The sequence below is a fragment of the Ascaphus truei genome, chromosome 11 (genome assembly GCF_040206685.1).
Source record: "Ascaphus truei isolate aAscTru1 chromosome 11, aAscTru1.hap1, whole genome shotgun sequence".
Lineage (NCBI taxonomy): Eukaryota > Metazoa > Chordata > Amphibia > Anura > Ascaphidae > Ascaphus > Ascaphus truei.
In genome coordinates, this window is record NC_134493.1 from 35,749,777 (window position 1) to 35,762,276 (window position 12,500).

The following is a 12,500-nucleotide window of genomic DNA, read 5'->3' on the forward strand; positions in this document are numbered from 1 at the left end:
TACACAATGCTCCATATGCGTTTTAAGGGGTAAAAGGTTTTTTTTTTTTTTTAATTTCACAACATTTTGCCCAGCGGATTTAAATATGAAGTGCAAATTATTGGGCATGGTTTTTTTTGGTGCTATAATCTCAGACTGTTTAAATCTTTCAATGCCACATAGAACAAAAACATTCCATTGCAATATGTGCCAGACCTATCTGGCATCGAAGTGGGCCCCGGAGATGATAAAACAATGATAAAACAATAGAACAGTAGAACAGTGCTCAGCGTAGTTCCGAGTTGGGACGTGTAGCTTTTTGTCCATCGAAGGCCACCATAGCCTCCGCAAGCGCTCCATCTACAGTCCTGTCGACCAGACGCGGAAGCAGGAACGAACTGTACCAGAGTACTTAGAGTGGCTACCTGTACCGGAGATGTTTTGTACATGTGAGTTATTGGATACTCTTACTTTTTAACTAATAAATTGCAAAGTTTATACCTTTCCTGTGGCTGTCATACTTATTTGGTTCAATGCATGGATACTGGGCGTTTACACATGCATGATACCAAGTGACTGAGGGACGAGCAATCCACTGGCGAAAGGAGGCACCGTCAGTGCACAAAGAAACACCTTATGTGAGCTAGTCTCACACACGGCCGTGTGAGTACAGTCTCTATATATTCACATTTTATCCCCCATCTACAGCGCATTGTTCTACTGTTCTATTGTTTTATCATTGTTTAATTATCATCTCTGAGAAAATGATCACTACTAAGTGTTTTTATATATTTTATATAATTTCTTGCGCTCACCACCACTTACCTTTACCGTTCTACGAGGATCGAGGGAGGGTCCTTTTTGGTAGAGCAGCAGCATATTACCGGGCCAGTATAATACCATTTATGATTGTTTATTTTTATATATATACTAGAGGGCGCGCCACAGTTATTTTCTATCGAAGGGGGCCCACAAGGCATTACAGTCATCACTGGCGACCCATAGGTTAAATAAGCCCCACGTAAATCAAAAAAGGTAACTACTTCCATTAAAAAAAAAATGTTATGTTAACTCCCCTCGAGGGGTTAATGACGCTATTTTTGGGGGACGAGAGATATAAATCAGTTATGTACAATGCACCGTGTTTGATAATGGAGATAAATACGTGTATATATAAGAAAGCAGACTCTGCATTTCTATAAACTCCAAAGCACGAGCACATTATTGAGTTCGTGTCCCAAGAGCTTTCAATCAAACTTCCTGTAATACGTGAAATAAATTGGCTTGCCAAGGTCACATTGAGTTGTCTAGAATCTGAGTCCCCCGCATATTATGGGCAGGACCTTGGCTGTCTCAAAGGGTCACTTGCATCAGGTTTATTTCCATTCCCGTTCTGTTACCAACCACAATCCAATAATTCATGCACACTGTCCGCCACCAACATATTTCCCTCCCCTTTCCTGCGCTGAAAGCATGTCAGCTCTCATCTGCTTCAAATCAATGAGCCAGGCATTCTGCCATTGTTTTTGTATTTTATTAAAATGACATCAATACACATGCTCTGAAAATTCGCCACTTAAAGTCCTAAGTGGGGGTATTTTTACTAGATGGATCGATTGTTAAAATGACAGCATCTGCTTCCTTGTATACATTTATTTATAATTCTTCCCTTGGTAATTATATGGGGAGCTTGGTGAGCAATAACCAGCTGTTTGAATTAGCGAGTAGTAAACACAGTTATTTGATCTGTGAAGGAGCATCACAGCCAAGGCCAGAAGCAGAAAATATAAGACAGCTGTTGAAAATGTGAAATCACAAGACAAAAAGGCATAGATTTGCTGACAGCACCATATAAAAGAAGGCAATGTGTAGTGATTTCAATCAGGGCATACGGAACTTTCTCATTATGGGTAAGATGGGGATGGGATAAGATGGGGATGGGATGAGATGGGGATGGGATAAGATGGGGGTGGGATGAGATGGGGATGGGATGAGATGGGATAAGATGGGGATGGGATAAGATGGGGATGGGATAAGATGGGGATGGGATAAGATGGGGGTGGGATGAGATGGGGATGGGATGAGATGGGATAAGATGGGATGAGATGGGGATGGGATAAGATGGGGATGGGATGAGATGGGGATGGGGATAAAATGGGGGTGGGATGAGATGGGGATGGGATGAGATGGGGATGGGATGAGATGGGGGTGGGATGAGATGGGATAAGATGGGATGAGATGGGGATGGGATAAGATGGGATGAGATAAGATGGGGATGGGATGAGATGGGGATGGGATGAGATGGGGGTGGGATGAGATGGGGGTGGGATGAGATGGGGATGGGATGAGATGGGATAAGATGGGGATGGGATGAGATGGGGATGGGGTAAGATGGGGATGGGATGAGATGGGGTTGGGATAAGATGGGGATGGGATGAGATGGGGATGGGATGAGATGGGGATGGGATAAGATGGGATGAGATGGGGATGGGATAAGATGGGGGTGGGATAAGATGGGGTGGGATGAGATGGGGATGGGATGAGATGGGGATGGGATGAGATGGGGATGGGATGAGATGGGGATGGGATGAGATAGGGATGGGATAAGATGGGGATGGGATGAGATGGGATAAGATGGGATGAGATGGGGATGGGATGGGGTAAGATGGGGATGGGATGAGACGAGATAAGATGGGGATGGGATGAGATGGGGATGGGATAAGATGGGGATGGGGATGGGATGAGATGGGGATGGGATGAGATGGGGATGGGATAAGATGGGGATTGGATAAGATGGGGATGGGATGAGATGGGGATGGGATAAGATGGGGATGGGATGAGATGGGATAAGATGGGATGAGATGGGGATGGGATAAGATGGGGATGGGATGAGATGGGGATGGGATAAGATTGGGATGGGATGAGATGGGATAAGATGGGATGAGATGGGATAAGATGGGATGGGGTAAGATGGGGATGGGATGAGATGGGGATGGGATGAGATGGGGATGGGATGAGATGGGGATGGGATGAGATGGGGATGGGATAAGATGGGGATGGGATAAGATGGGGATGGGATAAGATGGGGATGGGATAAGATGGGGATGGGATGAGATGGGGAGGGGATAAGATGGGGATGGGATAAGATGGGGATGGGATGAGATGGGGATGGGATACGATGGGGATGAGATGGGGATGGGATGAGATGGGGATGGGATGAGATGGGGATGGGATGAGATGGGGATGGGATAAGATGGGGATGGGATGAGATGAGGATGGGGATGGGATAAGATGGGGATGGGATGAGATGGGGTTGGGATGGGATGGGGTCCTGGTTTACGGCCTATGGGGTGCATTATAAAATGTATAATCCCAGATGGTCTTAACTTGAAATTCACATTTATTGTCACCTTTCTATCAACCTTTGCACAGTGACATTGTTTTTGTTTTGAATTCCCTATTGCATCTAAGCATCGTGTGCTTGTAATCTAAAAAAAAAAAAAGTTGGCGGTCGGGTAGTTTTTTACTCTCAACATTTTTCCTTCCTAACCAAAGACATGTTCATTAGCTTTAAAAATGTAGACCCTTACAAGTTATAAAAAAAAAAAAAAATGTAGACCTAAATAGCGCAAAGGGAAATAAATATCAACGCGAGGAAAGAATTCTGGGTTTTATTTTGCAGAGACACGTTCTAATAAAATTCACAGCAGCCATTTTATTTTATTAGACCTTAAGGATTAAAGCAGAAATCCTCCCCACAGTCTGAGTTGTATTTTTATGCTTCCTTGAGCAGTGGGGTCCCTCAGCTGATCCATGGCCCTCTGGCCTCAGGGGACTTACTGGTTTCCAGAATATTTGTCATTTTTGGGTACTGTTTTTTTGTTTTTACACCAAAGAAACTTTAAACATGGCCGCAGGCTCACAAACAAAAAGTCGAAACATCATCTCCCGTTGTCTTTGCAACTTTCTATTGGCCGCTGGAGAAATCTCTGACCCCATGGCTATCGGGCAAGTATTCCGGCCCGGTTAAGTTTGGCGATTGTGTACTGACGGGTCACCGGAAATCAGAAAGCCATGTTTCAGCTCCGGGTCCGGTAAGTAAAAAAAAAATCCAAAATGGAACTGCTGCTTTAATATTTCTCATAAATAAACTGCTGGAGGGCACCACATCGATGATCTGGGGTAAAAAAAAAGTAAGATGAAAGGTGGTTAATAGAGAGAAAAAAAAAAATATATATATATATAATATTTATTTATTTAGTTTTCCACCTTTTAACCCATTTTCTGCCAGAAGAACTGGCAATGCAGTGCTTTGCAATATGCTACTGACCCGTCTGGACACCAAGGGGTCAACGACATTGTTGACTGACAAAGGCAATGCCCCGCAGTGAAAGGGTTAATGACTTAAGAGGCGGAGTAAATGCCCCGATGATGTTAATTTCCTCCTGTGATATAAGGTTGTTGTGCTCGAGAGGGACAGGTCCTTGCATTTTAATTCAATCACGCTATATTCTGTAATTGCAAAGAGCAAGTGTAAGGGCTGTGATGTCTTTATCATTCTGCTCCCTGCGTTTTTGTTTTTAGCACGGCCATCTGCTGCGCTGAAAGTGGCAGCTGCCATGTTTTACAAATAACAAAGTCAAGTCCTTTTTTATTAAACACATACTGTAACGTGCCTAGAAGCAGCTTTTATCCAAGAGAAGCCTACACCTGGGTCCCCTCAAGTTGTTGAGCAGGGTTTGGGGGCTCAGACAATGTTGAGCAGAGGGGGGGGTACACCTAGGGTTGCCAGGTGGCTCCTTCAAAAATACTGGACACAATGGTGAAAGGTGCAATTCGCTCGAAGCATGCACGCACATCTCTGCACTCCATGCTGTTTCCTCCTCTCCTTGGCCCCACCCCAGGCTCATAATACCTCCTCCTGATTGGCTGCTGCTGGGTAATGCAGTCAATCAGGATGGAGGAAGCTGCCCAGCACCCAAGCAGCAGCCCTGCTACTCAGGGAAATCCCGTGGCTCCCCCAAGCCGGTCAGGCAGGGCCGCAGACAGATTTCCTGGGGCCCAAGACTAGAGTTGGGTCCGGGGCCCCTCCCCATGTCAGTGGTCTTGCGAGCCCCCCCATTTCACACCTCGCGTGCCCCTTCTATTTCCCTCCCTCTTCCCATGTTTTTTTCTCCCCTCCGTCTCACATCTCCCCCCCCCTCCATCAATAACCCCACGCTCACTCAATCCCTGTCCCCCGACTCACATGTATTTCTCTCCCATGCGTCCCACTCTTGCTCTCTCCCTCGCTCCTCTCACTCTCCTCCCCGTCAATTACCCCACTCTCTCAATCCCTCCTCCTCACACTCATTCCCTCCCCCTCACACAATCCCTCCCAACAAAATACATAACAAAATATCCCACCCCTCTAAATCCATACAAAAATAATCCTCACCCCGCAAATATATACAAATCCCCCACCCCACCAAATACATATATTAAAAACAATACATATTTTAAAAAAACAATACATATGAAAAAAACAATACCTATAAAAAAATATGCATATTAAAAACAAAACAATACATAGAAAATCCCCCAATACATATAAACCCCCCAATACATAGAAAAAAGGGGTGTGCCAGAGCCTGTTTCAGAAGAGGAAGGGGATGTGATTTTGTAAATGGTTGCTATAGAAACAAAAAATGCTTGTTACATTATAATTGTGACGGAGTGCTCACCACTAACAAGGCGTGACTGCGAGGCAGAAGTGGGGATAGGTATATCATGCCACCCGCAGCCATGGGGGCGCGTCTGGAGTGCAGATTGGTCGAGGTAGCCGGGTCGGATTTCGAGAAGGATAGTCAAAAATACTTGCCGAGGTCGGGGTTGGAGAGGTGCGGATCGTTACAGGTACTTAGCCGTGGTCAGGATTGGAGAGATGCGGGTCTTCATGGTACTTTGCAGAGGTCGGGTTGGAGAGGTGCGGAGGTCAGGAGTATAGAAGAGCGGAGTCCAGAGAGAGAGCCGAGGTCAAGAGCAGGGAGCTAGGAACCAAGGAGCAAGACAAGACTGTGGAGGCAAGGGTAGCAGTGAACACTTCGAAAGGCTTACGCTCAGCCGATTTGCCAGTGGGCTGGCTGAGCATATATATGAGAGAGGAACCAATGAATAGACAGACAGTGGAGGCGCGTCCTCAGTGCAGGCTGTGATTGGCTGTAGTGGTGCAGGAGACAGGTGTGGGAAGGATTGCAGACGAAGATTGATGATGCCGTACATGTGTGCGTCATGTGCGCGCGGCACGAGCCGATGACGCCACCACACGGACGCAACCTGGAGACGGGGCCGGGAGATTCTGCATTTACCTCCGCGCGTGCCCGTAGTGCGGCAGATGATGGCCCAGATGACGTGGCGGAGGAAGCGGAGCACCCGGTCGCGGGCTGGGGTTAGCAGGGAGCGCGCAGAGGGCGGCGGGGCTCACGGATCCTACAATAATACATTAAAAATGTCATCCAGAGTAGTTTTTTTTTTTAAATGCTACAAGTATTTTCTCAAAGTACTGAACTAAGTTATTTAAAAAAAACACGCATGCGGGATATTGCTTGGACTGCAGCTATAGGATCCCGGTAGGATGGGAAAATTGAATTTTATTGCCTTTTGCCATGTCCCAAAAGAAGTTTGGGATCACGCTGGTAAGAAATTGTATTACTCTTTTTTTTAAATTTAATTTATGTTGTTGCTTTCAAGCTGTGACCCATCTGTTGAGTTAGTGAAAACATTGTTCGATTTCAAGGGAACATTTTATAGCTTAATGTAATGATTTGCAATCACAAAAACAATTTTGCCCACTGGAGCCGTGCATCCCTACTCTAATCATGTACATCTGATGAGTCATTAGGTGATAGGGTTAGGCAAACAAGAGATATTCTGAACAGGTGGCTAGGTGTTAGAAGCAGTCTTTGAAGGAGATCGGAGAGAGAACCAAGTACTTTACAGAGTAGCATGCAAATAATAGTTTCTTTGCTGTTAAATCATTGATCCAAAGAAATTACAATCTCATTTTTTGTTCCTGAGGCACAAACAGAACATGAATTGGCCATGGTTACATAACAGCGAGATTTGACTGTGTCTTATACAATGGCCTTTGGATGTAAATATACCAATCATGCATTGTAGTGTAACCCCCATTCCCCGGCTATGAATGGGGTCATATAAGATTAGTCCAGAAAGTAAATAGCTCAGTCTCTATCCATGTACTGTAGATGGTGTGGGGGGAAGTGCTGACTGGGTGTGGATGAAAATCCACAATACACATGGCAAATAATGCTTTCAGGGGATCATCCTCCGATAGCTTCCGGTGCTACCCAGAGGAGGTACGGGGGCTTAGTCACCCATTGTATAAGGACTTAGCGGAATAGCTTGCAGAGAGACAGCGATGCTAGAAACAGACTGGTTTAATTGGGCCAATCCAGAGAAGGTACCGGTTGCAGCATGGACAGCCCTTTGAGGACAGCGACATTAGGCTTCCCGATCCTTTAACAGGCGCTGGGAAGCGGAATGGGACATTTGGTCGTGGCCATCCCGCCACAACCAACTTTCCGTCGGCTTTTAGCCGCAGAGGACCCTCCACCGCAGCTACTCAACTACTGGCTGCTTCGACGAGAAGGTAAGTTGTAGTGTAGGGTGTTCGTTTTAAGGTAGGGGTTAACTTAAGGGGTTTTAGTGGTTAGGGTAGGAGTTAACTTTTAGGGGTTAGGGTAAAGGGTTTTTACGGTAGGGGGTAACGTTGGTATTGGAGGTTAACAGGGGGTTTTAGGGTAAGGACTACGGTTAGTGACTTACCTTAGTGGCGAAGTGGCCGGTGAGGTGAGCAGCGGTTAAACGCCGGCGATCATTTGGTCACTGCAAAACAGCCGATACCAAATGTACTAGACCGCTGGCTAATGATTGGGGTATGTTACTAAAATTGGAAAACAATAAACAATGACATAGACATACTAGCTGCAGACTAGATTCTATATACAGGACTTACATTGAGGACCCCAATCAGAACTCTGAAGAACCTGCTTTCAGAACAAAGGGTGGATCTATATTTACCCTCTATGCTCCCTATAATGACATCACTGGTCACGGGATAGTGAGGGAAGAGGCGAACCTTGCCTGATCCCACCCAGTTAACTCCTTAAGGCAGTTAACCCTTTATAGAAACAGTAGCCATCCAAGAGGGCGTTACAATAGCAATTAGATTGAATCATAGAAATTGATGACAGATCAGGAGCATTTGACCATCCAAGTTTGCCCAATTTCCTACATGCCACAGACCCCATGTCTTGCATAGTGATTGGAAGCTGTTGACAGGTAATTATAAAGTCAAGGAAAATGCTCCCCTCAATATTGGACAATGGAAGAATTTATCCGAATTTTAATAGAAACATGAAATCTATAGGTAGATATGAATCACCTGACCCACCTAATCTGCCTATTGTCCTATCCCTTAAAGTCTCCCATTGTCTTCAGTTTCAAAAGTTGCTAAATACATTTGACACAAACCTGGGCTTTAATCTTTCATAAATCCCCCTCCGCCCCATTGAACTGTTGGGGGTCTATGTGCCCACATTGTACCGTGCTGAGGAATATGTTGGCGCTTTGCAAATAAACAATAAGAATATGTATCGAGGCATTTTGGGCACCAAAAACAGAGCACTGTGTTAATACACAGAGACTTTAGACAGAAGCTTCCCACTGGCTAATGATTTATTTTACTTGACATATGAGTTGTGCTTCGTTTCTTCCCGTCTCCACCAGGGATTTTCCTCTGGTTCACTTCAGTAACTTCTTATCTTGGTTTGTCATTCGGAGTCTCTGACCTGTGTTTGAAGCCCAATTACTGAGCTTTTTGAACTCTCTCTGTCTTTTGTTACATGAAAATACTTTTCTCCCCGTACATCTTCTTGAGTATCTATTCAAATGTCTATGTTAGGTATGTGGCAGGGGTCAATTATCAACATCCCAACAGTGACACACATGTTACACAGTTACATAGTAGATGAGGTTGGAAAAAGACAGATATCCATCAGGCTCAACCTATGCTAAATTTAGACGACAGATACTTTATCCTATATCCGTACTTACAGTATATTGATCCAGAGAAAGGAAAACAAATTACTCTCTGGATCAACATCCTTCCCATGTTTACTTATTTGGTATATCCCTGTATAACTTTCCTTTCTAAAAAGATGCCCAACCTTTTTTTGAACATGTCTATTGTATCTGCCATCACTGTCTCCATGGGTAATGATTTCCACACTGTAACTGCCCTTACTGTAAAGAACCCTTCCCCTTTGTTGCTTGTGAAATCTCCTTTCCTCCAACCTTAAAGGATGACCCAGAGTCCTTTGTACTGCCCTTGGGATGAATAGTTCTGTTGAAAGCTCCTTGTATTGTCCCCGAATATATTTGTATATAGTTATCATATCCCCTCTGTAATAAGAATGGAGTTTATTGTGTTTCTGATGGCCAAGGTGCATGATGAGTTAACTTTTGTCGCTTACAGATATGCTTAAATGTAGTAATTTTGCTGTGAACAGGAATGCTCTGAAATTGTTTATTATGAGAAGCTCACTAGAGATGTGTGGGAGTCCAATTGGAGTGGGCGTCCCCCCTCACCCCCCCTCGCCTCCCTAACGGGGATGATGGCTGAATGCCTGGATGCCCTGTGATCAGGCTTGTCCGGCCTGTAGGATTCAGACCTTCACCTGTGGCAGACTAAGCTGGGGGTGTTCTCAGCACTGCGTACAGGACAAAATGTGATGACAGAATAACAACTACCAGGCATTCTATTTCAATGGAAATGGTGGGGGTCCCCTGGTTGACATTGTGAGCGATATCCTGAGTGCCATAAGATGTTGAATATGCTCAAAGCTAAGTTATCAATAAATATTATTCACGAATAACAACTGGTGTTGGTGTCATTCATGTGTGAACTCGTGGCTGAGATTGACAACCTGAATCTTTGAATAAGTAATTTTCTTGTCAGAACCCCCTCTTAGACGCCTCTTTTCTATTGTAAATAAATCTAATTTAGCTAGCCTTTCCTCATACATCAGATTATCCATCCCCTTTATTAATTTGGTGGCTTTTTCTCTACACTTTTTCTAGTTCCATAATGTCTTTCCTATAGTGTCTATAATGTCTGCAGATGTGTCGGAGAAGGAGGATGGAAGGGAGATGATCGGGTGCGTCTTGGGAAGGCAGGAGCTATATTTATAGGCTAAAAGATAGTTCGGATAAGCTCTGCCTTACACACTACAATCTAACTAGCCTAAATCAGAAATGCTCCTATAAACACACCAGGAGTTTAGAGCAAAGAAACAGGCAGATATGTGGCATGCTGCAGACCCGCCAAGTGCTATTCTGTCTGAAGAAACTAATCATGTGACTACGTTCGTCAGTATGTCGTCTGGTGTCAAACGTGATGTAAGATGCACCCTACGCGCGTTTTGCCGCCTAGTGGCTTCTTCTTGGGTAGTGTCAAGTTTAATCAGAGGACCCCTTTTACGTAAACACACAGCAAAATTAGAAACGCAAAATCGTTTAGTTAGGTGTCGCCTAGAGCAGGGGCGGCCAACTCCAGTCCTGAAGGGCCATCAACAGGTCAGGTTTTAAGGATATCCTTGCTTCAACACGGGTGGCTCAATCAGTGGCTCAGTCATTGACTAAACCACTGATTGAGCCACCTGTGCTGAAGCAGGCATATCCTTAAAAGATGACCTGGTGGTGGCCCTTCAGGACATATGTTGTTTATACTATTCTGCTACACTATGGTAAATTCCTTCTGCGACCAGTTAGTTTGATCATTATAGAACCTATAGTCATCATTACAGAACATGGCTGGATAATTGTTTCAATCTATTGAGAATGATTTACTTGACACATAGCAATGGGTACAGAGATTGTTGTTACAGTGTTTCAGATTCTCTGTATATATTTGTATCCTGTTGCCTTATGAAGAGAGAGGATTATTGTCAACATTGGGACTGAGAATAGATACGTATTGAAAAAGTTCTAAGTAGGTATTTTATTACTTATTGATGAATGAATAGCGTATAAACAAAACCTTCATTGAGTCCACCAGGAGACAGGGTATGGAGAATGTAGACCCATGTGGACTCTTCTGAGTAGTGTATAATCCCAATTACCTATATTTTTATTTGGATGTATGGGCTCAATTCCCTGAAAATGTAAGACTTTTGTAACCCTGCCATGTTGTTCACGTACATGCCTGGAAATAGGTGTGTGAGTCCAGATCATTTTCAATAGATCCAATATGTTCTAGAATGTGTCTTCAGAACTTCCTCCATGTCTTCCCAAAATATTTACTACAAGTGGCCGGGTGTGTTTTTCCCAATAGGTACAATTCTTGATATATGTCATGTACTCATGGTGAGCCAATTTTTATTATTAGTGTTAGGAACAAAGTGTCTAAGTACTTTACCATGTCATTTAGGTTTTTTAACACCTACTGATCATATTGGGTTTTGCATTAAGAACCATTTTAAGATCTTCATCATCCAACAGGATGTGCCAGTGTTTAGGCATGATATTTCTTTTAAGATTGCCATTGTTTGTTAAAGGTTCCTATATAAATATTACCGTTTCTGTATATGCTCAACGTTTATTTGGTCTTGTAGTAGGGTTTCTCGGGGAGTATTTAGTGCCCTTCTATTGGCCTTTTTTATGCATTTAGAGCTGTTGCTCCCTCCACAAATCTTTGTCTCAGAATTCCTACTTGTGCTTTGAATTCTGACAACACAGAACAGCTTCTCCAAATTCTAAGAAATTGGCCTACAGATATCTCCCTGATCAAATATTGGGGGTGATGGCTGTCCGTCCTTTGATAATTATTAGTTGCTGTTGCCTTATGATAGACTGTTGGGGCTAATGAACCATCTTGTCATTTATTAATAAAAATGCTATCTACTCTGAACTCCTCTCTTTTGTTAACCTTATGTTTAAATTCAAAACGCTCACAAATAACTGAAACGGGTTCTTACTTCCCTTCCAGAGAATCAGGATATCATCAATATACCTGACCCACAATTCTGTATGTTCGGTGTACCTGTACCTCTTCTCATTGAAAACACTGAGTTCCTCCCAGCAGCCAAGATATATATTGGCATACATTGGACTGCAAGTGGTGCCTATGGCTCTCCTCTGTACTTGTTGGTACAAAGTTATTGTTGAAGATAAAATTATTATGGGTGAGTAGGAATTCTATGAGGTTACAAATGAAAGCATTGTGCTCCCTATGTTGTGAACTTCTTATTGATATAAAAAATGTTCAATGGCCTGGAGGCATACTGTATGTTGTATACTAGTGTATAATTGTTTTACAGGCTGGCTAGAAGTACATGTTCCTCAGTTACAATCCCTTCTAAATGTTTCAACATATCTTTGGTGTCTAAGACATGAAAGGGTAATGATGTTACAAAATCTCTTTGCATCCTACCTACATAAATACTTATAATGTCTGTTATAAG

The 12,500-nt window shown here is 43.6% G+C and overlaps 1 long non-coding RNA gene across 2 annotated transcripts in view; it reads right to left on the minus strand.

The window, feature by feature from the left end:
- Positions 1-3,700: 3,700 nt before the first annotated feature.
- The window catches only part of LOC142462976 (uncharacterized), a 14,633-nt gene continuing 5,833 nt past the window's right edge, over positions 3,701-12,500 (minus strand). The window contains exons 2-4 of one of the 2 annotated variants that reach the window (XR_012787316.1): positions 7,804-7,863; positions 6,327-6,447; positions 3,701-4,156 (exon numbers count right to left, since the gene is read on the minus strand). This is a non-coding gene — a long non-coding RNA (uncharacterized LOC142462976). The remainder of the gene's footprint in view (positions 4,157-6,326; positions 6,448-7,803; positions 7,864-12,500) is intronic. The other variant, XR_012787315.1, reaches the window with a different exon arrangement.